The following is a 24902-nucleotide window of genomic DNA, read 5'->3' on the forward strand; positions in this document are numbered from 1 at the left end:
CCAATTGAACAGGTTAATCATTAATATTTGGAGGGTTTTCTTGCCATGCTGTATTAGGAGGAGAACATCACCAGACATTTAAATTGTTTTATATAACTAAAACAACAACGTTATGTATTCTGGATTTTTTTTCTTCAACAGCAAACATATAATATTTTAACAAAATAAGCATATGAATTTTTGAATTCAGTTAAACATTCAAGTTTTTTAAAATCAGGTTTGTTTTTGTTAAAATTGTTTTTAACTAAAATAGTTAAATGAAATTTTTAAAAAACAAAACAAAAATTAAATCGACTATGTCAGCCAGGTCAACATGAGAAACTTAAAATATTGGCTTCTGCAGCTAACTCAGTCGTCCTCACCTTCATTTTCCTGTTTGTTCTTAATCTGGAAAAGAAAAAGAAGCTTTCCTGCTTTTTCAGGTCCCAAACGATTTCTCAATTTGGAATGAATTAGTCCAAAGGAAGAAAATTTTCTTTCTACACCAGCAGAAGAAGCTACTGCTGTTAAAAGTGAGATTATCACTTCAACAGTCTCTGAACCCAAGTGCTTAAGTGACTTCCACCAGGTCACTGGTGTGACTTTCTTTAAAACATCATCAACAAACATAGATTTCTTGAATGGTTCACCCTTAGCTCTGAAGTTTATTATAGTTGGCATTATGGAGGGATGATTGCTGGATGTCCATGTCATAGCCAACTCCTCTTTGTCAGCAGTTAAGGTTTGACCCTGGTACCAAGTATTGAGAATATTTGCAAGAAAATGAGCTGGAGATAGTGCTTGTCCCATTCGTTTTTTTAATGCTTGTAATTTAACTCTGTCATTGCATATTTCTCTTTTTAAGATCTCACTCAGTTCCTTCCAATTTTCAACAGTGTCAGCAATAAAACAGCGATTTACCTGCATTTTGTTCAAGGCTACAGAAATAGGCTTCAGAGTACTCAGCGTGTGTTCAACATGTCTCTTAAGCCCAATGTTGAGAACCCTGGCTGTTGCAATGCCATCTATTTTTTTCACGATTTTGTTCACAATTGTCATCAGATTAGGCCAGTTCTTGATGTAGTGCTCAAAACAGTCCACTGCTGAGTTCCATCGCACGTCTTGTGGGAGAGTTAGCTTGGTTCCTCCCACTTTTTTCAGAGCAGCTGCTGCAAAGTGGTTGTTACGGAAGAATTTTGCAATTTCAACAACATTAGGGTTTATTTCTGGAACACTGAAGTCTTTGGCTAGGAGGTACGTCAAATGAGCACTGCAACCGTATGTCATTAGCTTGGGACTCTCTTCACTCTCTTCTAAATTTCTTCTCATCTTGGATACATTTGCAGCATTGTCTGTGACCAAGCTGTGTACTGGACATTTGAATTTTTTCCCCGCAGTTTGTTATACCTTTTACTGCTGCTATTTGTAAGTATTCTGCTGTGTGTGCATTTCCTGATGTATCAGTTGTTTCTGTAAGGAAGACATTCCCTTCTTCTGTTGTCACACAAGCACCTACAGCAGGGTCATTGTGGACATTGCTCCACCCATCAAGATTCAGGTTAACAATTTCACCCTCTAGACTTTTGAACACTGCTCAATTTTTCTTTTATACACTTTATCCAGCAATTTGCCCGCGACATCAGCTCTGTTGGGTGGACAGTATCCTGGTCTTAATGACTGAACCATGTTAATGAAGTGTGGGTTCTCAATCATACGGAAAGGACAGTTTGTTCCATAAACAAACCGGGCAATTTTTTAATCAATTACCTCTTTTTGTAATCTGCTGGTTCTTATCACAAATTTACCTATGGTTGTTTCTGGATGACAGAGACTGTTTTTTTCTTTTTGCTGCAGGTGATATACTGTGGCTACGTGACATACATGATGTGACTGAAACGCTATCATTGGCAGATAACTCTGAAACTATAGAAAATGATGGTGATCTTGAAGGTGGATAGTCTTCAGAATCCTGTATGTTGAGGATGGATTCTCCTAAACAAAGTAAGTCAATGCAGTTATTTAATTATTATTACCACAGTGCTCATTTAGTATTACTCATTGAATTCACTGACACTCAGTACTACTTTAAAGGTGAAATTGTAAAAGGAAGATCTGCCTATTTAAGCTATTTATTTTTTATCACAACTGCATCTAAAATGATAGTACCATAGAGTAACAACTGTATTTTTTGCTCAAACACAAGAATTTAAGAATAGTCCAGAAGGAAGACAGGCAGTCCTTAAGAAAGAAGTATGAAATAAAAAAGTTTACCAACCTGAAGATCCTGCATATTCTGACGTGTTCCTTTCATCATCTTCAGTGCAGCTTCCTCCTGAGATGGAACACTTCTCATGATGATGTTTCATTCAGGCAACCAGGCCTTGTGTTTCTTTGTTACACTGCTTGCATTTTGCATGCATGCCTGTCTTAGCCATAGGTAGAGGAACTTCATTAAAATATTCCCAAACGGGGTCTCTTTTAGAGCCTGCTGCCATTATAGGTTTTCTCTTCTAGTGAGAGAATGGTATGGTAGATCTCAAATCAATGAAGGCTATACTCAGAAAGACCTCAAGACTTCTGGAATATGCTGCTCAAACAGTTTCACTTTTGTTTCTACTGCCAGTTCCTCCCTTCTCACATTTATCTCTAGACTTCTTCTCCTTGTCCAGATCTATTCTGCCCCCAACAATCTTCTATTAGTTGAACTTTTTGAAACTTTTCACTTTTAGGGAAAAGTAAGGGATTGACTCTGTGTACACAAATATGGAGAGGGACAATAGGGTTGAGGTCTGTTATTTCTCACCTCTATATATTATTTATGTACTGAAAAACATGTTTGCTGTTAACAAGCATGTAATCTCTGGAGACACAAATCCACAGTTTGAGAACTGCAAAACTAAGTATCTCTGATGGTATCTTCTAGACTAAACACTAAGTCCCATTGGGTAGATAGAAAGATTAACCTAAATAATCTATACAGAAGCCCCTGGAATCCCATAAAATTGGGTCCCTAATACATGAACTATTGGAACTCATTTACAAAACTTTTCTTAAACATTACATGAATATATTGTCTCATACTATAGAATTAGAATTTATAATCCCTGTTCCATGATGAGATATCTTTGAGCTATAATGTATCTTAATTAAACCTATCTTTAGATAGGTTTTTTTCCTCAAAAAGCATTTTATAAAAAAAAATCCAATTTAAATAAAAAAATCTGATTTTTTTATTTTTAAAAAAGTAATTGATTTTTATCTACCCTGCTTAAGACTATGTAAATCTTGCTGTCAAACAGATTAATGCTGCTTTGTAGTCTTTATGAGAGAGCTATTAAGTGTGGAGATAGTTTTTAAAAATTAAAATGGAAACATTCAGAAAGAGAGTGGATTTAGCATTAGCTGCTTTGTAGCTGGCATTTATATTTTGATTTTGAAGCAAGAAACTTTCTTCTATATACTGGAGAGGCATAAAACATAAGGAGAAAAGGTATCTCTTTGAATATGGCATGATGGTATTCTGCTTTGAAGGTATACTGAATGACTGCCTTTTTTTGTGTCAGAATCAAGACTCAGACTTCCTGAGGATGTACCTGAAGTATGTTTTTTTAAAGCTTTCTGGGGGATTTTATGTAAACTTTTAATGCTGCACATGGCAGGGGCGGGGTGAGAGTAGGGACAGGAGGAAATTTATAAATACCCAGGATGTTTATTCAGGGAAGTGGCAAAGCAAAGCTCTTGTTTGTTCATGAATGACTGACAATCTTTTGGTGCTTTAATTTTTTGGTGGTAAATGTGCATTCTGAGTGGATCTGGGGAATATTTCTCACATGAACTATAAAATCAGATTCAGCCCTGATGTAAATTAATGAAACCTTGATACCAATGGAAGTTGCACCACTTTATGCTAAGGCCATAATCTCTAAATAATGCCCAGTGGTTGATATGTTGTGAGAGAGGAGGTTGTGTTTTGTGGCCAGGGAGAAGTAAGTTGCCTCCATATTTGTCTTTCTTTAGAGCTCAGTCCAAGAGCTTTATCTGTGGAAAATCAGAGGGAGCCAATGCCTTCAAAGGGACATATGTACAGTGCGGCAGAGCAGTTGTCTCGTTGAAGAAATCTGGAATGAGATTGTTGGGAGTCCAAAAATGAAAGCCTACCCTGGTGGCCAACAGCTTCCTGTACATCGTTCCTGGACGATTTTCTCCTAGCAACCTATTTGAAGGAAAAGATGCCCCATTCCTTCAAATTGCATTTTGGAAGCCTCTCCAGTTTTGATAATCTGAGGGGGAAGGAAAAGGTTTAGTGTCTGTTGGGCTGCTCCAACCAACAACAATTAGTTTGTGGCTGAGGGACTGTTAGGCGCATGTCAGACTCAGAACAATATTTCTGGTTTTCATGCACTGACTCATCAGTGTTTATAGGCTTCCAACATGTCAATTGCCCTGAGGTAACCTGGTAAGGAAGGATATGACTAGGCCAATTACATTGGCTGAGAGCCTAAGAAACACCCTGCTTCAAGGATAAGATCACATTTCTGTCATACTGCCAGTAGTTTTGGTAAAGGAAAACTTTATCATCTTTGGAATTCTTTTTTAAATGAGCCTGAATGTTTTGGAGGAGTCTAGTTATCCCCTTTGAGTATGTGTGAGCTCTAGTGACTGAGAATATGTAGCAAATAATTTATTCTATATACAAAATCTTTGTTTTGAGACATGGAAGAATGTCATTCAGGTAGAAGAGGGTGTGGAAAGCCAGTTGCCTAATGTCTGATATTTATTTCATATTAGATTGCATGATATACACAAAAGACTGGACTGCCCTTTATCTTTTCTAAGTTTTTTTTTTTTTTTTAAGGAGTGGCAGCACAATTTGTCCATTGTGAGGCCTTCCCACCCTACTCAACAATTCCTAGCATGCTCTTAGGAGCTATATAAATACATAAATAATTATGATAACCTGGCCTCTTCCTGTCACTTGCCAAACCACGTGTCCTTATAGACATTATGTGATGAAAAGAAAGGAAGAGGAGAGACAAGTTTTTATATTTAGATTGCACACTCTTTGGGGCAGAGATTGTCTTTTTGCTCTGTTTGTACAGTGCCTAGCACAATGGGGTCCTGGTCCACGACTCGGGTTTCTAGTGCTATGGTAATAAAGAATAAATGAATAATGTTTAGAAGTTATGTGCAGAATGGGGAAAAAGGGGTTGTATCCCTTTTTACTACTTTATGATGTATAAAGAAGTGTCTTGAAGGGGATTAGTGGCAGGATATGTTTGTTTTTTAATTGAGGAATATCAGTCTGATCTTCCCTAGTTTTGCTGGAAGGCTTGCTGGAGCTATTACATGTGACTTTTCTCACCCCATAACCCCAATGAACGGGCTGGATTATCAATTTTTTAACAAAGTGCACCTTTCTCCTAAATGTTTTAAACATTGGCATTAAATAGGTCAAAACAAAACCCCAAAAGTTATAAACAGTCTCACTGCATGTCCTTCCCTGTCTCAAAAGCTGAGCTTTCAATCTCAAGAGAGATCATAATCCTATCAGTTCTCCATAGATGTCAAGGAAGAGACATAATCTGTATTTCTAAATTAAAATGCAAGCCAACACCCTCCCTCACCTTTCCCCTCTTCCTTTTATTAAAAAAAGGGGAAAATAACCTTTCAGGTTGCCTATGTACATCATAAAAAAAAAGGGGGGGGGAAGGTACAAACTCAATTTGTTTCCATTGCAGAGTCACACTAGATGTCTTGGAGTTATCTAGTTGCGGTCTTAGATGAAAGCACTCATTCAAGTGTTTCTCACTTCCCAGTGAATAAAGCCAGAAAAGGAACAGCACCCTGGGATTCCTATAGCAACTACATAACACTAACCCCATCACCATCTCTGAAAGCCTTGGAGGTAGCCTCAGGAGCAAGGATCCTCAAATACAAGCAGGGCCCTGCAAAAGAGCCAACTAAACATAGTCAGTTAAATGAATAAACTATTTGCTTTACCTTTTATTTTAACCTACAAGGTGAGCTCCACTGATAGAAATTGTGGCTTTCCTTTCTACAGATGGGGTCTGCACTGGTGATGCTACACCAGTGGCTGGCCATAAATTGCTAAAATCAGAGCAGATTCCCATTGTAGACAAGTGTGTTGTTGTGTGTGTGTGTGTAATTTTGTACTTAGGGGTTAATTTAATTTTTGAGGATCCCTTTTGCTCTGAACTGGAAAGAGGTTCACTAATCACTGCAGGGGTGAAAGTAACACAGAAGACTTACCGGTATGGGGCCTGGCTCTGGGCCCCCAGGAGGGGCGGGGCCTTGGGTGGAAGGGGCGGGGCTGGGGGTCAGACTCCCCCAGCCAGCCCATCCGCCCTGCCTGGCCCACGCCACCCGGGGCTCCAGCAGCGATTTAAAAGGGCCTGCAGCTTCTGCTGCAGCAGCAGTGGCCAGGAGCCCCAGGCCCTTTTAAATCACCAGTCCCTGGGGCAGTTGCCCCTTTTACTGCCCTCACCCCCACTGGTGGCCCTGGTAGGGTCTCTACCAGCAGGGCTACTGACAGAGGTGAGGGGGGAAAGGGGCATCGACGTTAAAGCACCAGCGCTTTAACATCGGTTGTTTATGGGCTGCAACTGGCGGCCACTTCTTACTGGTACGCTGTACCGGCCTACTTTCACCCCTGTCACTAGAAGATATCAGTGTCCCTTGTACAGTTTCAGACATGCTGTACAGAGCAGTGAAGTGAAACAGAAATAGTCACTAAAAGAAAAGGAGTACTTGTGGCACCTTAGAGACTAACCAATTTATTTGAGCATAAATAGTCACTCTCACTTCCCTGTGTATGTCCTGTCCATGTAGAGAAACAGGAACCAAACTAAGTTTAAATGGGGTTTAAAGGAACAAGACATTGGTTTGTACAAGGGAGAAAAGCTACCTAAAGTACCCATGTAGTTGACTTTAGAACAATGTGCACAAATTGTTACCATGTCACTGGGAAATCAAGAGAGTCAGAGAGACTAGAATCCATGAAACACAGAGAATTTCACATATACTATTCTGCGTAGGTTCTCCTACAGTGCTCATCGTTGTATATCTTTGTGCCTTCTAGAAGTGCATTAAGCAATGTGACTAAACATCTGTCACATGCTACTTGGTCTCTCACTTTCTCCCCAAGAGGAGATGCATAGGCACTGGAGAGTCTTGCTGTATGTATTAGTGAAGGCAAGGTCAAATAAATGCCCCTTGCACTTGGAATGGAAGGTGGTGAGGTTTGTAATGGTCCTTAATTTCTTTGGGAGTTTGTCTGGGCTCATCCCTGAGAAAGTTCTCTCTCTTGCACAGACAAGCTTTACTCTTATTGTTGAAAGTTCCATTCTGCCAGGGAAGCAGAGTTGTCAACCACAGTCTTCATCCTGGAGCTTTAGGTGGGCTTTTAGGTATCCTGGACCCAGGTGATGGAGCACCTTGAAGATAGGACCAAGACCTTGAACTAGATTTGATACTGTATGAGAAACCTGTGTGGAGAGCAGAGGACAGGTTTCATGTACTTGTGGTAGCCTGTGTTGTTGACGAGACATGCTGCAGTATTTTGTACTAGTTGGAGTTTCTTAAGTGCAGAAGGCTTCATGCCCAGGTATTCCACATTCCTGTAGTCTAGCCAAGAGGTGACAAGGGTATGAATAACTGAGGTTGGGTCTGCATCCTACAACTGGAAATGGTAGAAAGCATTGCTTGTGGATGCTGCTATGTGGAAGCTTAGCATCTGCGACAAATCCAACAGTACTCCTAAACTTCAGACTGAATTGACCAATTGTGGGTGAGTGCCTTCAACCAAAGGAGACTGTGCAATGGCTGAAAACTCTGTTAGATTCTTTCCTCTGCCCACCAGGATCATTTCTGTTTTGCTCAGGTTTAGCATCACCTACCTGTTCATCCATGTGCTGATCTCATCCAAACACTGGGCCATATTGGTGGTAGTGGTGTGATATTGCATGTTTCAAGGAGAAAGGAAAGATTTCTCCTCTGAGTGATGCACGGGCTCTTTTTGTCAGGAGTGGCACCAGTGGTTCATGACTGTCTTTCCCAAGTCAGGAAAGCCCTGGGTCAGATTCACAGATCTTGGGTTGAAAATCCATTAGGGTGTCCAGAACTTCTTGATGATTGTTTGTATTGAGCTCCAGGAAGGCAGGTGGGCTGGTGGATGTAGGCAGAATGGATGCATGCTGTTTGAGAAGGCTTTCTGAATGTACGTGATCTTTTTTCGTGAAGTAGGGTGATAATTCTTTGTAGCACTTGCTGCTCACTTCTGATGCAGGTTGTAGGCACTCAGAGTTGATGAAGCGGCTTACTACCCTGGATAGCTTTTTGGGGGTGAGATTTTGCAGCTTCAGTGGAGGCTGAAGGGACGGCTCTCTTGCTGTACAATATGGCCTCCATATAGACTTTGAGGAATTAATGTTTCATCCTGTCTGTATCAGCCTTTGCTTTCTGCTCTCAGCATTTGAGTTTCTACCCTTTCTCTTCATCTGGGTCAGGGTGACAGAAAACCAAAGACCTCAATGAGGAGGAAGAGGCCATTTTGGGGCCAGTGTGTTAATGATTGAAATTATTGTACAATGATAATGATTCAACAAGATCCTCAGCTCCCTATCGTATGGGTAGAGCGCTGTGGTACTTTAGCGGGTTTGGGAATTTGCTGGAGAACCTTTGTTTTAACTGATAGGACTCTTGAAATAATGTGACCTCAGTGTTTACCTTGTTAGGCTAAAGTATTTAGCGCAGCTGTTAGAAGCAGTTCATCATTTTTATCAAGAGTACAAATGGTACTTCATGGGGGTGGAGGAGTGTTCTGAATGCAGTGTACATTTTCATGTTTTAACTTGCTAATTTGTACACAGTTAGGGGTTGAGAGAGAGAGAACACTTTGTCATCTTATGAAAATGATGAGCAACCCCTTATTATAATCTTCTGAGAGGTTTAAAGTGTGTTCATGAATAGAAGTATGATTAAAATGACATCTCAGAGTTTCATATATTTAGTCTCATTCGGTGGGGTCCATATACAGTTTTCTGAATGTTCATTCCAAAACAAGATGTTTCTAACCTCCAGTGGTGCTGTAAACCCCATCCTTTCTGTCTTGGTGGCCCAGATGCTAGGAAACTCAGCAGCACTCCTATCAGAAGTGGAGCAAAAACAAAGAAAGCCAGTCTCCTGCTCCGGGCTCACTGTCTGAGTTCTAATCTCCCTCATTCCTAGTCTCTCCCATTCCCCACACCCAGTTCCAGTATCCTTGCCCAGCTACTCCCAGTTCTACCCCTCCTCACACCCTAGTTCCTTGTCAGATCTCTTCCCACCCACTCATTTCCCCCCATTGGTTCCTAGTCCCTGTCTCCTTGTCCAGCAAGTTGCAGTCTAGCTCTCTTCCTTCGGTTCCTTGTCTGATTTCAGGGTCCCACAATCCCTACCACAGTCAGTTGGCTCTTAGACCATCCTGTTTCCCTCACTCGTTCCCAGTCCCACTCTACCCACCTGGCTCCTAATTCCAGGCTCCTTGCCCAACCAGTTCCTGCCTGCCCTCCGCACCTCCAGTTCCCAGTCCCATGTTTAGTTGCTCTGTGAGGATGGTGCGTGTACAGTCTGGTCAGTGCTGGGACTAGACTTGAGCATGCTCAGTGAAGATGGAATCTTCAGGACTTCTAGCTACTAAAATGGAATGTCTCAGCTGAGCATTTGCCAACTGCAATGTTTCAAAGTCTTATAACCTGGCCAAATTTGGGATGGCAAAAGGTACAGCCCTGACACAAAGGCCACTCCTTCACTGGTGACATGGAAACATTTAGTTCAAATAGTTAATGTTTGGTAAAGTTGTAAGCAACTGAAAACAAGGACTTATAATGGGACATGTCAGGCAACCTGAAGAGGCAGTACTACTAGTCCCACCGATAGTATATAGGTAAGGCCTGTGAAGATTGCAGGTCACACATGTTTGCTGCTAAATCAACTAGAGGGCCGTTAAGGTAAGGATGGACAATTGCATGCCATAGCATGAAGCCACTGTGGGCCACAACCCTTTTTTGAAGGTGTGGGTTGCTGTAACAATCTCCATTTCATGGCAGTTACACTTTTGGCAAGCTGCTAATGCAGCCTTCAGTTGGGAAAAGTTTGGGTGCTCCTGCATTCAGAGCCATACAGAATTTTTTGGGGACCAAAAACAGACACAAACACACCCCACGTCCTTCCCCAGAAAATTTACCACCAAGGAGACGTCTGGTGGCAGTTAAGAGCAGTCAGGACTGCACTATCCCATAGCAGTAGCTTTTGTCCCACGAGGCTGGGCCTGACTTCCCGCTCTGGGCACTGTGATTTGTACATAGGGTCACAGCATTCAAGTCTTTCCCAACCCTCCTCCACAGCATGACAGAGGGGCAGCTAGGCCAAACCTGAGCGACGCTGTGACCCAGCATGCCAGTTTGGAACTCCAGTTGGTTTGGGGCCTCTCTCAAAGAGGGGCCCAGGGCAAACTGCCTGTTTTGCCCCACACTTGGGTGCTCCTGCCACCATCACAAGATTGACTTACCTTGAAGGGGAAACATCACCATCTTGCTTTCCTTCCTCCACTACCTAGCAAGGGGTGTGACAATTCCCCACAGCGCAACTAATCTGTGCACATCTGACAGTTTTGCCAGATTCATATTTCTACAGCCCTAACAGCAAAATGTCTGAATAGTATTTAACATGGCAACAGCCACGTAACTATGTAAATACAGCTTGGTCCTCTTTTTGTTCCTTCTTGCTACTCAGCCTGCTTCCCCTCTTTCACTAGCTCCTAAATCAGAATTCTCCACCTACAGAGATGGCAGCATTTTACATCTACTTTATCTAAGTGTATATGATTATGGTAGTGGATAACCAGGCTCCTCTTCCATTCTTCCTCATACTACCCAACATGCCTCTCTAAGCCCTCCCTCATACTCCCTCCCACCACTCACATAAAAGCACTGAGAGGATTGACAATAAGCACCTCAAAACACAGACCTGGAATCATAGAATCATAGAATATCAGGGTTGGAAGGAACCTCAGGAGGTCATCGAGTCCAAACCCCTGCTCAAAGCAGGACCAATCCCCAACTAAATTATCCTAGCCAGGTCTTTGTCAAGCCTGACCTTAAAAACTTCTAAGGAAGGAGATTCCATCACCTCCCTCGGTAATGCATTCCAGTGTTTCACCACCCTCCTAGTGAAAAAGTTTTTCCTAACATCCAACCTAAACCTCCCCCACTGCAACTTGAGACTATTACTCCTTGTTCTGTCATCTGCTACCACTGAGAACAGTCTAGATCCATCCTCTTTGGAACCCCTTTTCAGGTGGTTGAAAGCAGCTATCAAATCCCCGCTCATTCTTCTCTTCCGCAGACTAAACAATCCCAGTTCCCTCAGCCTCTCCTCATAAGTCATGTGTTCCAGTCCCCTAATAATTTTTGTTGCCCTCCGCTAGATGTTTTCCAATTTTTCCACATCCTTCTTGTAGTGTGGGGCCCAAAACTGGACACAGTACTAGTCCAGATGAGGCGTCACCAATGTTGAATAGAGGGAAATGATCACATCCCTTGATCTGCTGGCAGTGCCCCTACTGATACATCCCAAAATGCCATTGGCCTTCTTGGCAACAAGGGCACACTGTTGACTCATATCCAGCTTCTCATCCACTGTAACCCCTAGGTCCTTTTCTGCAGAACTGCTGCCGAGCCATTCGGTCCCTAGTCTGTAGCAGTGCATGGGATTCTTCCGTCCTAAGTGCAGGACTCTGCACTTGTCCTTGTTGAACCTCATCAGATTTCTTTTGGCCCAATCCTCTAATTTGTCTGGGTCCCTCTGTATCCTATCCCCACCCTCCAGCGTATCTACCTCTCCTCCCAGTTTAGTGTCATCTGCAAACTTGGTGAGGGTGCAATCCACACCATCCTCCAGATCATTTATGAAGATATTGAACAAAACCGGCCCGAGGACCGACCCTTGGGGCACTCCACTTGATACCAGCTGCCAACTAGACATGGAGCCATTGATCACTACCCGTTGAGCCTGACAATCTAGCCAACTTTCTATCCACCTTATAGTCCATTCATCCAGCCCATACTTCTTTCACTTGCTGGCAAGAATACTGTGGGAGACCATGTCAAAAGCATTGCTAAAGTCAAGGAACAACACGTCCACTGCTTTCCCCTCATCCACAGAGCCAGTTATCTCATCATAGAAGGCAATTAGATAAGTCAGGCATGACTTGCCCTTGGTGAATCCATGCTGACTGTTCCTGATCACTTTCTTCTTCTCTAAGTGCTTCAGAATTGATTCCTTGAGGACCTGCTCCATGATTTTTCCAGGGACTGAGGTGAGGCTGACTGGCCTGTAGTTCCCAGGATCATCCTCCTTCCCTTTTTTAAAGATGGGCACTACATTAGCCTTTTTCCAATCGTCCGGGACTTCCCCCGATCGCCATGAGTTTTCAAAGATAATGGCCAATGGCTCTGCAATCACATCCGCCATCTCCTTTAGCACTCTAGGATGCAGTGCATCTGGCCCCATGGACTTGTGTCATCCAGCTTTTCTAAATAGTCCCAAACCACTTCTTTTTCTACAGAGGGCTGGTCACCTCCTCCGCATGCTGTGCTGTCCAGTGCAGTAGTCTGGGAGCTGACCTTGTTCGTGAAGACAAAGGCAAAAAAACTACTGAGTACATTAGCTTTTTCCACATCCTCTGTCACTAGGTTGCCTCCCTCATTCAGTAAGGGGCCCACATTTTCCTTGACTTTCTTTTTGTTGCTAACATACCTGAAGAAACCCTTCTTGTTACTCTTAACATCTCTTGCTAGCTGCAACTCCAGGTGTGATTTGGCCTTTTTAATTTCATTCCTGCATGCCCGAGCAATATTTTTATACTCTTCCCTGGTCATTTGTCCAAACTTCCACTTCTTGTAAGCTTCTTTTTTGTGTTTAAGATCAGCAAGGATTTCACTGTTAAGCCAAGCTGGTCGCCTGCCATATTTACTATTCTTTCTACACGTCGGGATGGTTTGTCCCTGTAACCTCAATAAGGATTCTTTAAAATACAGCCGGCTCTCCTGGACTCCTTTCCCCCTCATGTTATTCTCCCAGGGGATCCTGCCCATCAGTTCCCTGAGGGAGTCTAAGTCTGCTTTTCTGAAGTCCAGGGTCTATATTCTGCTGCTCTCCTTTCTTCCTTATGGCAGGATCCTGAACTCGACCATCTCATGGTCACTGCCTCCCAGGTTCCCATCCACTTTTGCTTCCCCTACTAATTCTTCCTGGTTTGTGAGCTGCAGGTCAAGAAGAGCTCTGCCCCTAGTTGGTTCCTCCAGCACTTGCACCAGGAAATTGTCCCCTACCCTTTCCAAAAACTTCCTGGATTGTCTGTGCACCGCTGTATTGCTCTCCCAGCAGATGTCAGGGGGATTGAAGTCTCCCATGAGAACCAGGGCCTGCGATCTAGTAACTTTTGTGAGTTGCCGGAAGAAAGCCTCGTCCACCTCATCCCCCTGGTCCGGTGGTCTATAGCAGCTCCCACCATGACATCACCCTTGTTGCTCACACTTCTAAGCTTAATCCAGAGACTCTCAGGTTTTTCTGGAGTTTCATACTTGAGCTCTGAGCAGTCATACTGCTCTCTTACATACAATGCCACTCCTCCACCTTTTCTGCCCTGCCTGTCCTTCCTGAACAGTTTATATCCATCCATGACAGTACTCCAGTCATGTGAGTTATCCCACCAAGTCTCTGTTATTCCAATCATATCATAATTCCTTGACTGTGCCAGGACTTCTAGTTCTCCCTGCCTGTTTCCCAGGCTTCTTGCATTTGTGTATAGGCACTTGAGATAACTCGCTGATCGTCCCTCTTTCTCAGTATGAGGCAGGAGCCTTCCCCTCTCGCACGCTCCTGCTTGTGCTTCCTGCTGGTATCCCACTTCCCCACTTACCTCAGGGCTTTGGTCTCCTTCCCATGGTGAACCTAGTTTAAAGCCCTCCTCACTAAGTTAGCCAGCCTGCTTGCGAAGATGCTCTTCCCTCTCTTCATTAGGTGGAGCCCGTCTCTGCCCAGCACTAGAATGAAATAGTTCTATTTGAGAAAAACCAATTTAATGAAGGAAGAATAAACCTGCAGCTGCTTTACACTGGGTCCTAAAAAAACAAGGAAAATAGTGTCAGGGTTTCCAAAAGCACCTAGTGATGTTTGGGTACAGCTGCTTGGGAATTTTTTGATGAAAGTTTTGTTGTTGTTGTTGGAAAATGTTGATGTGTCAAAAAGGTTTCTTAGGCCCAGAATGGAATTTCTGATCAAAATGTGGGAGTCCCGCCCAGAATAGCCAAGAGTCCAGTGGTTAGGGCGCTCAGCTAGGCTATAGGGAAACCCAGGTTCACTTCCCCAGCACTGTATCCAGCAGAGCAGAGATGTCAACCTATGTCAAAACGTGAAAGGTCTCAGGTTTGTCCTGATGCAGAGTGGGAACATTTTTCTGGGATGGAAAACTGTTTGCCACAGAGCTCCAATTTTGGGTTCCAAAAATGAAACATTTTAAAGCGGTCTGATTTTGGGAGTACTTTCTGAAAATCTGAAGCTGTATCAAGTTACGCCCCCAAGTTACTCTTGTGAAAATCTTGACCATCCATTCTAATCTTCACCATGATCCTGCAAACAGCTACATGTGTGAGTAACTCTGTGCATATGGGTAGCCCCTACTCCATGTGTAAAATTACATTACAATTACAAAGGGTTTGCAGCAAAGTTTTACACAAACAGACATTTATAATTAAAAACGCTTCCTATTCCTCAGGCTGTTGCTCTCAGTCTTTCCACTGTTTCCTTGAATGAAAGAAAAAAACTAAGTTAATTAGGTACAAAAAAGCCCTCACAGCTGCTAAAATTATTGACACAATGTAAAGATAACATAAAATCCCAAGAGAAAAATGTATCAACTTACTCTGATGTGGTGCATCATGGCCCTGAATGGCCTGTGACAGTCCTTGAACTGCCTCCTCCTTGCACAGCTGCTGTCATATCAGCGCAGCTTTAATGGGGAAAGGTTGCTGGCCACAACAATCTCACTGTAGGGGCACAGATCTGACATAGCTTGTCCTCACTATAAAAGATCTATCGGAACACAGGGTCATGGGGATTGCCATGCTGGACCAGACCCACCTAGTGCAGTGTCCTGTTTCAGACAGGAGCCAATGCTTGCTGCTTCCGAGGACAATGTGAGAAGCACTGTGGTGGACAACTATGAAACAGTTCATAGGCTTAAAAGAAATTTCCACTATCTGTTAGTGGCTGTCTTAAGCCTGGAAACATGAGGGTTTTATAATTTGCTATTTCAGCTTCTTGCCTCCTAATTCCCTTTATTGAGCAAAATAAAAATAGGAAAAGAAGTGAGACCCTACTCCTGTTCCTTCTGAAGTCAATAGCCAGACTTCTAATGTTTTTGATTGTGCAGGACCAAGCCCTTAATAATCTAGTACACAGGGTAATAAATATAATGACAAAGAATGACAGCAAGTCAATATCTATAATTTCTAAGCAACCAATTCCTCTGTGGATCCCATTTTAGGTTGAGGCATATTGGGTACTGCCTCACCCAATGGTGATCTTAGAGCTGCCCTGCATCAACATTTTCTGCCATGCAGTCAGGTGCCTTGTACAGAAAAAACACATGTGAACAATATTTTACACATACACACAGTAGGGTAGATCACAATAGATGTCAATAGACTATAGGAATAAATAAGACATTATTTTCAGGCAACTGTGTGATGTGTCCCTACTACCCAGGCTTCTGATTGATGTTATTGAAGAATCCATTTTTATTGGATTCATTATGTCCCTAGTTCATAATTGTCAGAGAGAGACAGCTCAGCAGCACAAGGACAATATACTATTAGAAATTTCCTGACTCGAACCTTACAGTTGGTGAATGTTGGTCCTTGAATTCCACTGCACGCAAACTCTAACACTGAAATCATGCTTGTTGGCCAATGGGATTAACGGAAGCTGAACGAGTGACCTGGATCGTAACCTACTGTGTAGGTCCAAAAATGGATCGGCAGATGTGGCATTGGTTACAGTCTAACCAATATGTAGCATGGATAGTGTGATGAGATTTTCAAAGTGAAGAATTGAGATGTTTGTTGCAGTGGGTGGGAAAAGACGGAAGGTTGGAGCACACACAGGAGATGGTTTTAATGGGCATCAGGGGAGATGTCCGGAGAAAAGTGAGAGAAAATGGTGCCTCTTTTCCCTTTCCTCAGCCAATCAGTCTCCTATTGTTTCCCTGTGGATTTAACTGTATGGGTTGGGGAGGGCTGGCTTCAGGAGTTATATAGAGCAGAATCTCACGGGAAGGTTTAGAGGGAGAAGAAATTGTCAGCAAGTGACAGACCCAATGGGGTGAGATCTTTGAGGGCACATGTCTTCAGTCTGGGTCTCATCAATTTACCAGCTCAGCTGAGGTTCCATCAGGCAGCCTATCTGCCAAGGTTTGCTAAAACCAGGACAAAACACTTTTTTTTTTTTTTTTTTGTAAAACTGGTAGTGACACAAGGGCAGGCCCTGAAAACTGGGGCAATACTGATGTTCAGGAAGGTATGATTACTGAAGACATGAGTTACTCACAGATCATTTTCAGACAATCAGCCAAGACTTTCAAACATGTGTGCCTAAAGCAAGTTAGGGTCCTAAGTCCATCTGTAAGCACCTAAGTAAATAGACTGATTTTTCAAAAGTGCTGAGCAGCTAAAAACTTCAGTCTGCTGTCCCCTCCTTTCCTCTTGTGTGCATGTAATAGATCAGGGAGGGGCTGCGTCCAGAGTAAGGACCTCCCTTAGAGTGAAATCTGCAAAAGGGTTCCTGAGTTATGCTCTCTGTCTGAATTGGCAGAAAAGTAGAACAACCCAGTAGGGACCAGTTAAGGATCAGATACCCTTCCTGCCTTTTACTTGAAGTTCTTAAAACAAACAAAAAACCATCCACACACATTTGAACCCCCAAGGTACAAGTAGGCCTAAACTGAGTATCCATATAAGCATAAATCTGTTAGCTGTGTCCTTCCTCATGGTTCCAACTTCCCAGTGGACATTATGTCCCTACTTGTCACATTAAGGCCTCATTAGACCCCGGACTGACAAACATATGTGGGCAGATCCCTGCACCCACACAAACCCTATGAGTAAGGCTCCGCACAGATGCAGGGACCTGCTCAAGTGGTTCTCAAAAAAAGGTTGAGCCAGACATTTTACCCTATTTGGAGCAGAGATCTGTCTGGCAAACCTGATGTTGGCAGGTAATATTTTCCAATAAAGACTATTTCAGTGGGAGAAAAGGGTCTTTCTGCTAAGTGTGAAAGTTTCCCCAAGTTGCAGTGTTTTTAGCCGTGTTGGTCTGAAGAAGAGCTGTGTGTGGCTCAAAAGCGTGTCTCTCTCATCCACAGAAGTTGGTCCAATAAAAGACATTACCTCGCCCACTGGTCTTTGTGTTTGTTGCTCACAGGTATATGAGTGTATGTGGAATCAGGGAACCATTGCTGAAGCAGTCTCCACAGTAATGGCCTTATCTCCAACTTCTGCGTACAGCATTTTTAAGAGAGGAGGGGAGGCCATGAATACAAAAGTGCCCTAATCTTCATTCATTTTCCCCAGCGTGTGAAACTAAAACAACACCACTGTCTTTTTACCTTCATTTTTCACGAACAGAGTAATGTTTAATTACCTGGATCTAAATTTAATTCACATCAAGTTAACTGGTCCTAAATGTTTTATAAATCAAGAGTTAATAAAAAAAGTAATTTTATCTCAGTACTGGCCTCATTTTCCCTACTGATTCTCAATCCAAGCTCAACAGACAGCGCTTTTTGTTTGATGATTGTTCTTTATTGCAGCTATATAGACGCACAGAGCTGAGCTAGTCTTCTCATAGTAAAATGGTTTCTGGCAGCCAGTATTCTAGCAAACTGATAGAATACAATTTCCAGCATAGATCCTGACAATAATGCAAAATCATCTGTGTTGGAAGGCCACCAGGAAACCTGGTTACAGCACAGCTGCCCCCAGGCACTATTAAAACATAATTCCATGTTGACGGGTTTCAGAGTAACAGCCGTGTTAGTCCGTATTCGCAAAAAGAAAAGGAGTACTTGTGGCACCTTAGAGACTAACCAATTTATTTGAGCATAAGCTTTCGTGAGCTTCCGATGAAGTGAGCTGTAGCTGACAAAAGCTTATGCTCAAATAAATTGGTTAGTCTCTAAGGTGCCACAAGTACTCCTTTTCTTTTTATAATTCCATGTTGTAATTCAGATGAGACTCAACTGTGTCTTCTTAACTGCATCCCCAAATCATGCTAAAGAATTGGGAGCTTTAACATGATTTGGGGTCATGGCTTAAACATGGTGAGGAACCATCGGCACTGCCAGAGGAACTCTGGTACAATTGATTTTCTGTTGTAAACAGGACCATTGACTCCTCAACCAAAATAACCAAGTATTAAAATGTTGAACCAAACTATGGCTGCTCTATCATGGGTGGACTGGGGTAGGAGAGAGGGGATTAAGGGATCTCCTTCCCCGCCCCACCAACACTTCCATGCAAGAAGCAGATATAATTTGGTTGCTTGCACTGCAAGAGCTCAAGGGAGGAAGTTATTGTCACGCTGTCTGGAGTGGTTCACCACTGTGAGTGCCAATCTCAGGGCAGACTTTCAGAAGCAGGGCAGACACCCCAAACTTGCTGTAGGTTTTATAATTAGATTTCACAACCCAGTAACAAATGTGAACTCCTGGATCACTGTAATACTTTTACCATGGGGTCACAGACAGTCCCTTAGGCTCTCCAGTCTATCTTGCCACCCAGGCAAGCTAGACTTAGTAATAAATGGTCACTTACACCAAAGACCATAAAATATTCAGGTTGCTTCCAGTCCCAAGAGACCAGTCACTTACCCCAGATCAATTTGTACTTTGTCTTTCACACCAAAGACAACCCTGGTAGCCAGTCCTATAGTAAACTAACTAAGGATTTATTAACTAGGAAAAAGAAATGAGAGTTATTTACAGGTTAAAGCAGGCAACATATATGCACAAATGAGTTCAGACTATGATTCCAAAAGATGACAGAGAAGTAGTAATAATGTCAGCATTCTATGTCTTCTCAGGGCTTAATCCAGGTCAACTGAGGGATCTCTGCTTTTGTTTCTTAGCTCCAGCCCTTGTAAGAGTCCATACAGCAAAGAGATGAAAAATCTTGATGTCAACTATCTTTATTTCCTTCTTCCAGCACTCCAACCAATGGGATGAGGCCTTCGCAATCAACAAAGCTTTTGTCCTACAATGGCCCACTTCATTTTGATAGTTCTCCTGGATGGGCAGGGGGAGTCATTCTTCCCATCTGAGTTCACAAGTTCAAAGCAGGCATTTTTAAAATTATAAAACAAACTTATATTTTACCTTGTAGCATGGAACACAAACATTACAAGTAAGATTAATGCATGCAGCAATTTACACGCCTTTTATGGAGTCTAAACACATCCTTACAAGTCTAATATCTCTCTTGAACAACATTAACAGGTAGGTGAGCTGGTCTGGTTTCCAGCTATGAATTTTTCAGTGCTCAGCTGATGCCTACAGACTTGGCAAGAGCTGGCTTCTTAGCATCACAATTATCCAGCACTTCTGTCAGTGCTGAATTGTTGAAAGGGGATATGTCTGGGTGGCATGAGGGTATGGCCACTGTTTCCTGGCTAGTGGCTGTGGGCCTACACTGAGAGGAGTGCATGCTATAGCTGTTCTGCAGGTGTTAGAAGTGTCATTCATGAGCATGCTCTCTGCAGTGCACCTGAAGACATTGTACCTGCCTCCTCTTGAGTGCTATAGTGATGAGACTCATGAGTGATATAAATGCCTAGAAAGACAGATGCTGTGCTTTCTGAGTAACTTCAAAAAAGCCTTCTTGGCCGTATTCTCAGTGCTGTGGACTTTCCTTTTCCCATAAAACTGCCTTGGCTGAATAAGCAGCAGCAATTAAGTTAAAGGAAATGATAGATTTTTAAACTGAGACAATTGAAGCAATAATTACTTTGATCTCTAGCAAAGCCTAGGGGCTTGATTATTTTCTAATGGAAGGAACTGAGACAAATGAGATTTCAGCAGTATAGAACCAGAGAGGGTTCAGGGTTTGTGGTGGATTAGAATGAAAGGCTATGGTAAATCTCTTTTCCTATGGTAGGAAGGGCAGCCCTCACTGTGCCACATGGCCTTCTCATAGTCCTGTAGTTTGCAGTGTCTGCCTGCATTTTTTAGGAGAATGTTTCTTTGCTTAAATTACTGCCACCAACTTGGAGCCTGATCAAACCAGTTTTATTAAAAACCACCATTTGGCTTCTAATGTTTTTACTCTGATTAAGAACATTAACTTGGCTAAATGAACAAGGGAACGGACTGTTGCTTAGTCTCTCAATGCCGGAAAAGCTTTTGATCAGGCTGAGTGGGAGTTTGTTTATGGTACCATATAAAATGAAATTTGGAGATAAGCTTATGAATTGAATTTGAACCAATGAACAACAATAAACAGATCAATTTATGTTCACTAAAGGCCCATGCCAAGTTGTCCTTTTAACCCTTAATTGTTTTACTTACAAATCCTAAACTATTTGTGATTATCTATCCATGTTAGCTATTTGGACTGAAAATAGCTGTTATGGGTGGCTGACTGTAATAAGGGAATTTGATATTTTACTTTTGTTGGAGAAGTTGAATGAATTACACTGTGGCCAAATAACCCCTAGTTCTTTTGTATAATACACAGGAATATGGATGGTCTCCTGATCCCTGTATGATATTACTGCAGTAGCAGCTTCCTTCCCTTCTTACAGTCATAAACAGCAGACATTACAATTAGAAAACAAGATCATAGAAATGTAGGGCTGGAAGGGACCTGGAGAAGTCATCAAGTCCAGGCCCCAGGGCTGAGGCAGGACCAAGTAAACCTAGACCATCCCTGACAGGTGTTTGTCCAACCTGTTATTTAAAACTTCCATGGGAGGCTGTGGAATCCCCATCATTGGAAGCCTATTCCAGAGCTTAACTACCCTTATAGTTAGAAAAATTTTCCTAATATCTAACCTATATCTCCCTTGCAGCAGATTAAGCCAGTTACTTCTCGTCTTACCTTCAATGGACCTGGTAAACAATTGATCACTGTTCTCTTTATAGCAGCCCTTAACATATTTAAAGACTGCTATCAGGTCTCCCCTCAGTCTTCTTCTGTCAAGACTAAACAGACCCATTTTTTTAAACCTTTCTTCATAAGTCAGGTTTTCTGACCCTTTTATCATTATTCATAGATTCATAGATATTAAGGTCAGAAGGGACCATTATGATCATCTAGTCTGACCTCCTGCACAATGCAGGCCATAGAATCTCACCCACCCACTCCTGCAATAAACCTCTCACCTATGTCCGAGCTATTGAAGTCCACAAATCATGGTTTAAAGACTTCAAGGTGCAGAGAATCCTCCAGCAAGTGACCCGTGCCCCATGGAGGAAAATCTGCCCTGGAGGAAAATTTCTTCTCAACCCCAGCTGAACCCTGGGCATGTGGGCAAGATTCACCATCTAGATATCCAGGAAAGAATTCTCTGTAGTAACTCAGATTCCACCCCATCTAACATCCCGTCACAGGCCATTGGGCCTATTTACCATGAATAGTTAAAGATCAATTAATTGCCAAAATCATATTATCCTATCATACCATCTCCTCCATAAACTTATCGAGTTTAATCTTGAAGCCAGATAGGTCTTTTGCCCCCACTGCTTCCCTTGGAAGGCTGTTCCAGAACTTCACTCCTCTGATGGTTAGAAACCTTCATCTAATTTCAAGTCTAAACTGCCCAATGGCCAGTTTATATCCGTTTGTTCTTGTTATTTTTGCTCTTCTTTGGACTGTCTCCAATCTATCCCCATCTTTCCTAAAGTGTGGTGCTCAGAATTGGATGCATTACTCCAGATGAAGCCTCACCAGTGCTGAGTAGAGCAGGACAGTTACCTCCCATGTCTTGGATACAGCACTGCAGTTAATACACCCCAGAATATTAACCATATTTGCAACTGCATCACATTTAGATTCATATTCAATTTGTGATCCACAATAACCCGCAGATCCTTTTCAGCAGTACTACCATCTAGCCAGTTATTCCCCATTTTGTAGTTGTGCATTTGATTTTTTCCTTCCTAAGTGAAGTACTTTGCACTTCTCTCTATTGAATTTCATCCTGCTGATTTCAAACCAATTCTCCAATTTGTCAAGATTGTTTCAAATTCTAATCCTGTCCTCCAAAGTGCTTGCAACCCCTCCCAGCGTGGTGTCATCTGCAGATTTTATAAGCATACTCTCCACTCCATTATCCTAGTCATTAATGAAAATATTTAATAGTACCTGTGGGACCTGACTAGATACATCCTCCCTGTTTGACAGCAAACCCTTGATAATTACTCTTTGAGAATCCTCGTTCAACAAATTGTGCACCTACGTTAGAGTAACTTTTTCTAGACCACATTTCCCTAGTTTGCTTATGAGAATGTCTGGCACAGAACACTACAGAGCAAAAAGGGCTCTGTGCTATTCCCACTGAAGTCAATGACAAAAAAGTCCATTTAATTTAGCGGGAGCAAGATCAAGTGATTGGTGTGTAAAAAACCCCAAATAAATATGTACATTTATATAGGACTTGAACTGTATATTTGAAAGATATATGGATAATGTATATTATTTATTATTGGTTAATAAAGTGATTTATACAGTGCAGACACATATCTACTGTGAATGCACATAGACTGTGGCTTTGCTACAAGTTCTGTGCTTAGGGTGATGAATAGCTATGTCACCCCTGGATCAGTGCAGGGAAAGAGCTGTGCCTCTGAGAGGATCTCCTTTGAAAGTGGGGCTGTAATATATGTGTGCATATGTCTAAATTTTTCATCACAGAAGGAATCCAGCTGCTGTTTGTCTTGCATCCGGAGGCGGGGAGAGATGGGTTTGAGTTTTAAGCACAGGACTAGGAATGATGAAATCTGGTTGTATTTCTGGATCTGCACAGGCTTCCTGCATAACTCTGGGCAAGTCACTTCATCTTGATGCAACTCCCATTAAAGTCCGTGAAAAGACTCCCATTGACTTCAAAGTGTAAATCTAGTCTTAAAAGTGATTGTATACAATAAATGACATCATGAGGTTCCATACCTGTTGTTTCTCAATGATTCATGATCAAATCTGCTCAGTTTACAAGATGTACTTTTCTCTAACTCTCAGTTCTGTGAACCCAACCTGGAGTCCGAAAGCCAGGTTGGATGGGAAACAGTTTTCCCATCCTGTGAACAATGAGATTTCTCCTGTTCCATACTGGAAGAAAAGTGAGACCTTTCCAAGCTTTGAGAGAGTAGCAAGCCAACTTCTCAGAAATGCCAATAGCCTGGTGGTTAGGGCATTTACTGCAGATGTGCGAGCCTGGGCTTATGTCCCTGCTCTGCCTGATTTGGGGCAGGGACTTGAACCCAGCTCTCCTATGTCACAGGTGAGTGGCTGAGGCTATTGGCAGTTCTGGGGTGTGAGCTCTCTTGCTCTCTCTGGTTTAGACCATAAATTTCATCCTGCACCTGATGAAACTTTAGTTGAACTTTGGTATATTCCCACAAACAGTTTGGTTTCAGTGAAAAATGGTTTTGTCAAAAAGTACCTGATCAGATCTACTTTCTAGCTTGCACATCACCAATAAGAAGTTTCTGCAATCAGAACTTAGTAAATCTACTCATGGTGCCCAAACTAGAATCCAGCTCACTCTCCCATAGCTGTACTGAAGAGACAAAGTGGGTGAAGTAATATCTTCTATTGGATCAGCTTCTGTTGGTGAGAGAGAGATCAGGTCTAGCTTAAAAGCTGGTCTCTCTCTCACCAACAGAAGTTTGTCCAATAAAAGGTATTATGACTTCATCCACCTTGTCTCTCTAATATTCTGCGACTAACACAGCTACAACACTTCTTATAGCTGTATTGGTTCTGCTGTGCTGAGCAAAATGTAAGCAGGCTTAGCCCTGGTCTACAGTACGATGAACTTATGTCGATATAACTACATTGCTCTGGATTTTTGACACCCCTGAGCGATGCAGTTACACCAACTGAACTCCTGGTGTAGGCAGTGCTGTGTCAAAGGGAGTGCTTCGCCTGTCAACATAGCTACTGCCTGTTGGGGAGGTGGAATACCTACGCTGACAGGCAGGGTCTTCACTAAGTGCTACAGCAATGCTTGGAGCTGCATTGGTGCAGCTGCCCCACTACAGTGCTGTGAGTGTCGACAAGCCCATAACCTTAACTAGAGCGGAGCGGTGTGAGGCGGTGGTGGTTCTCTCCCCATCCGTCAGAGAGGGAGACCACGCCCTCTCGCTGCAATGCTCCTACAGCGACTACGTTCAGAGGGGAATTAGCTGACAGTTGATAGCCCCAAGCCTGCAGTCCAGGCCAGGCAGCAGCTGGGTCTATGATCCCCGGCCCGCAGCCAGAACGGGGCAGCACGCAGTTAATGCTTCTGGCCCGCCGTCAGGCAGGGTAGCAGTAAGTCTATAGGCTCCAAGGCCCTCAGTCAGGGCGGGGCAGCAATCAGGTAATGGCTTTGGCCTGCAGTCAGGTAGAGCAATACAGGAGTCTAGGGGGGATTAGCTCTCTGGCAAGAGAGCCAGCAAAACCATCTGGTGTCCTAGCTCGGGCGGGCACCAGAGTAATGCAGACCTCCTGGCCAAAAGGTGGGGAGACTGCCACCCCCAGGGGTGGGCTGGCAGGGGGACTCAGGCCCACTCGCTCCACTGCATCGTGTCCCAGCCCAGGGCCCTA

At 42.9% G+C, this 24902-nt stretch overlaps 1 long non-coding RNA gene across 1 annotated transcript; it reads left to right on the top strand.

Moving 5' to 3' along the window:
* Positions 1–250: 250 nt before the first annotated feature.
* On the top strand, positions 251–23246 carry LOC140908773 (uncharacterized). The gene is made up of 3 exons (XR_012157989.2): positions 251–1404; positions 1834–1980; positions 23007–23246. It is a non-coding gene; the product is annotated as an uncharacterized LOC140908773 (long non-coding RNA).
* The last annotated feature ends 1656 nt before the right edge of the window (positions 23247–24902 follow it).

This window comes from Lepidochelys kempii, chromosome 3 (genome assembly GCF_965140285.1).
Source record: "Lepidochelys kempii isolate rLepKem1 chromosome 3, rLepKem1.hap1, whole genome shotgun sequence".
Classification (NCBI taxonomy): Eukaryota; Metazoa; Chordata; order Testudines; family Cheloniidae; genus Lepidochelys; species Lepidochelys kempii.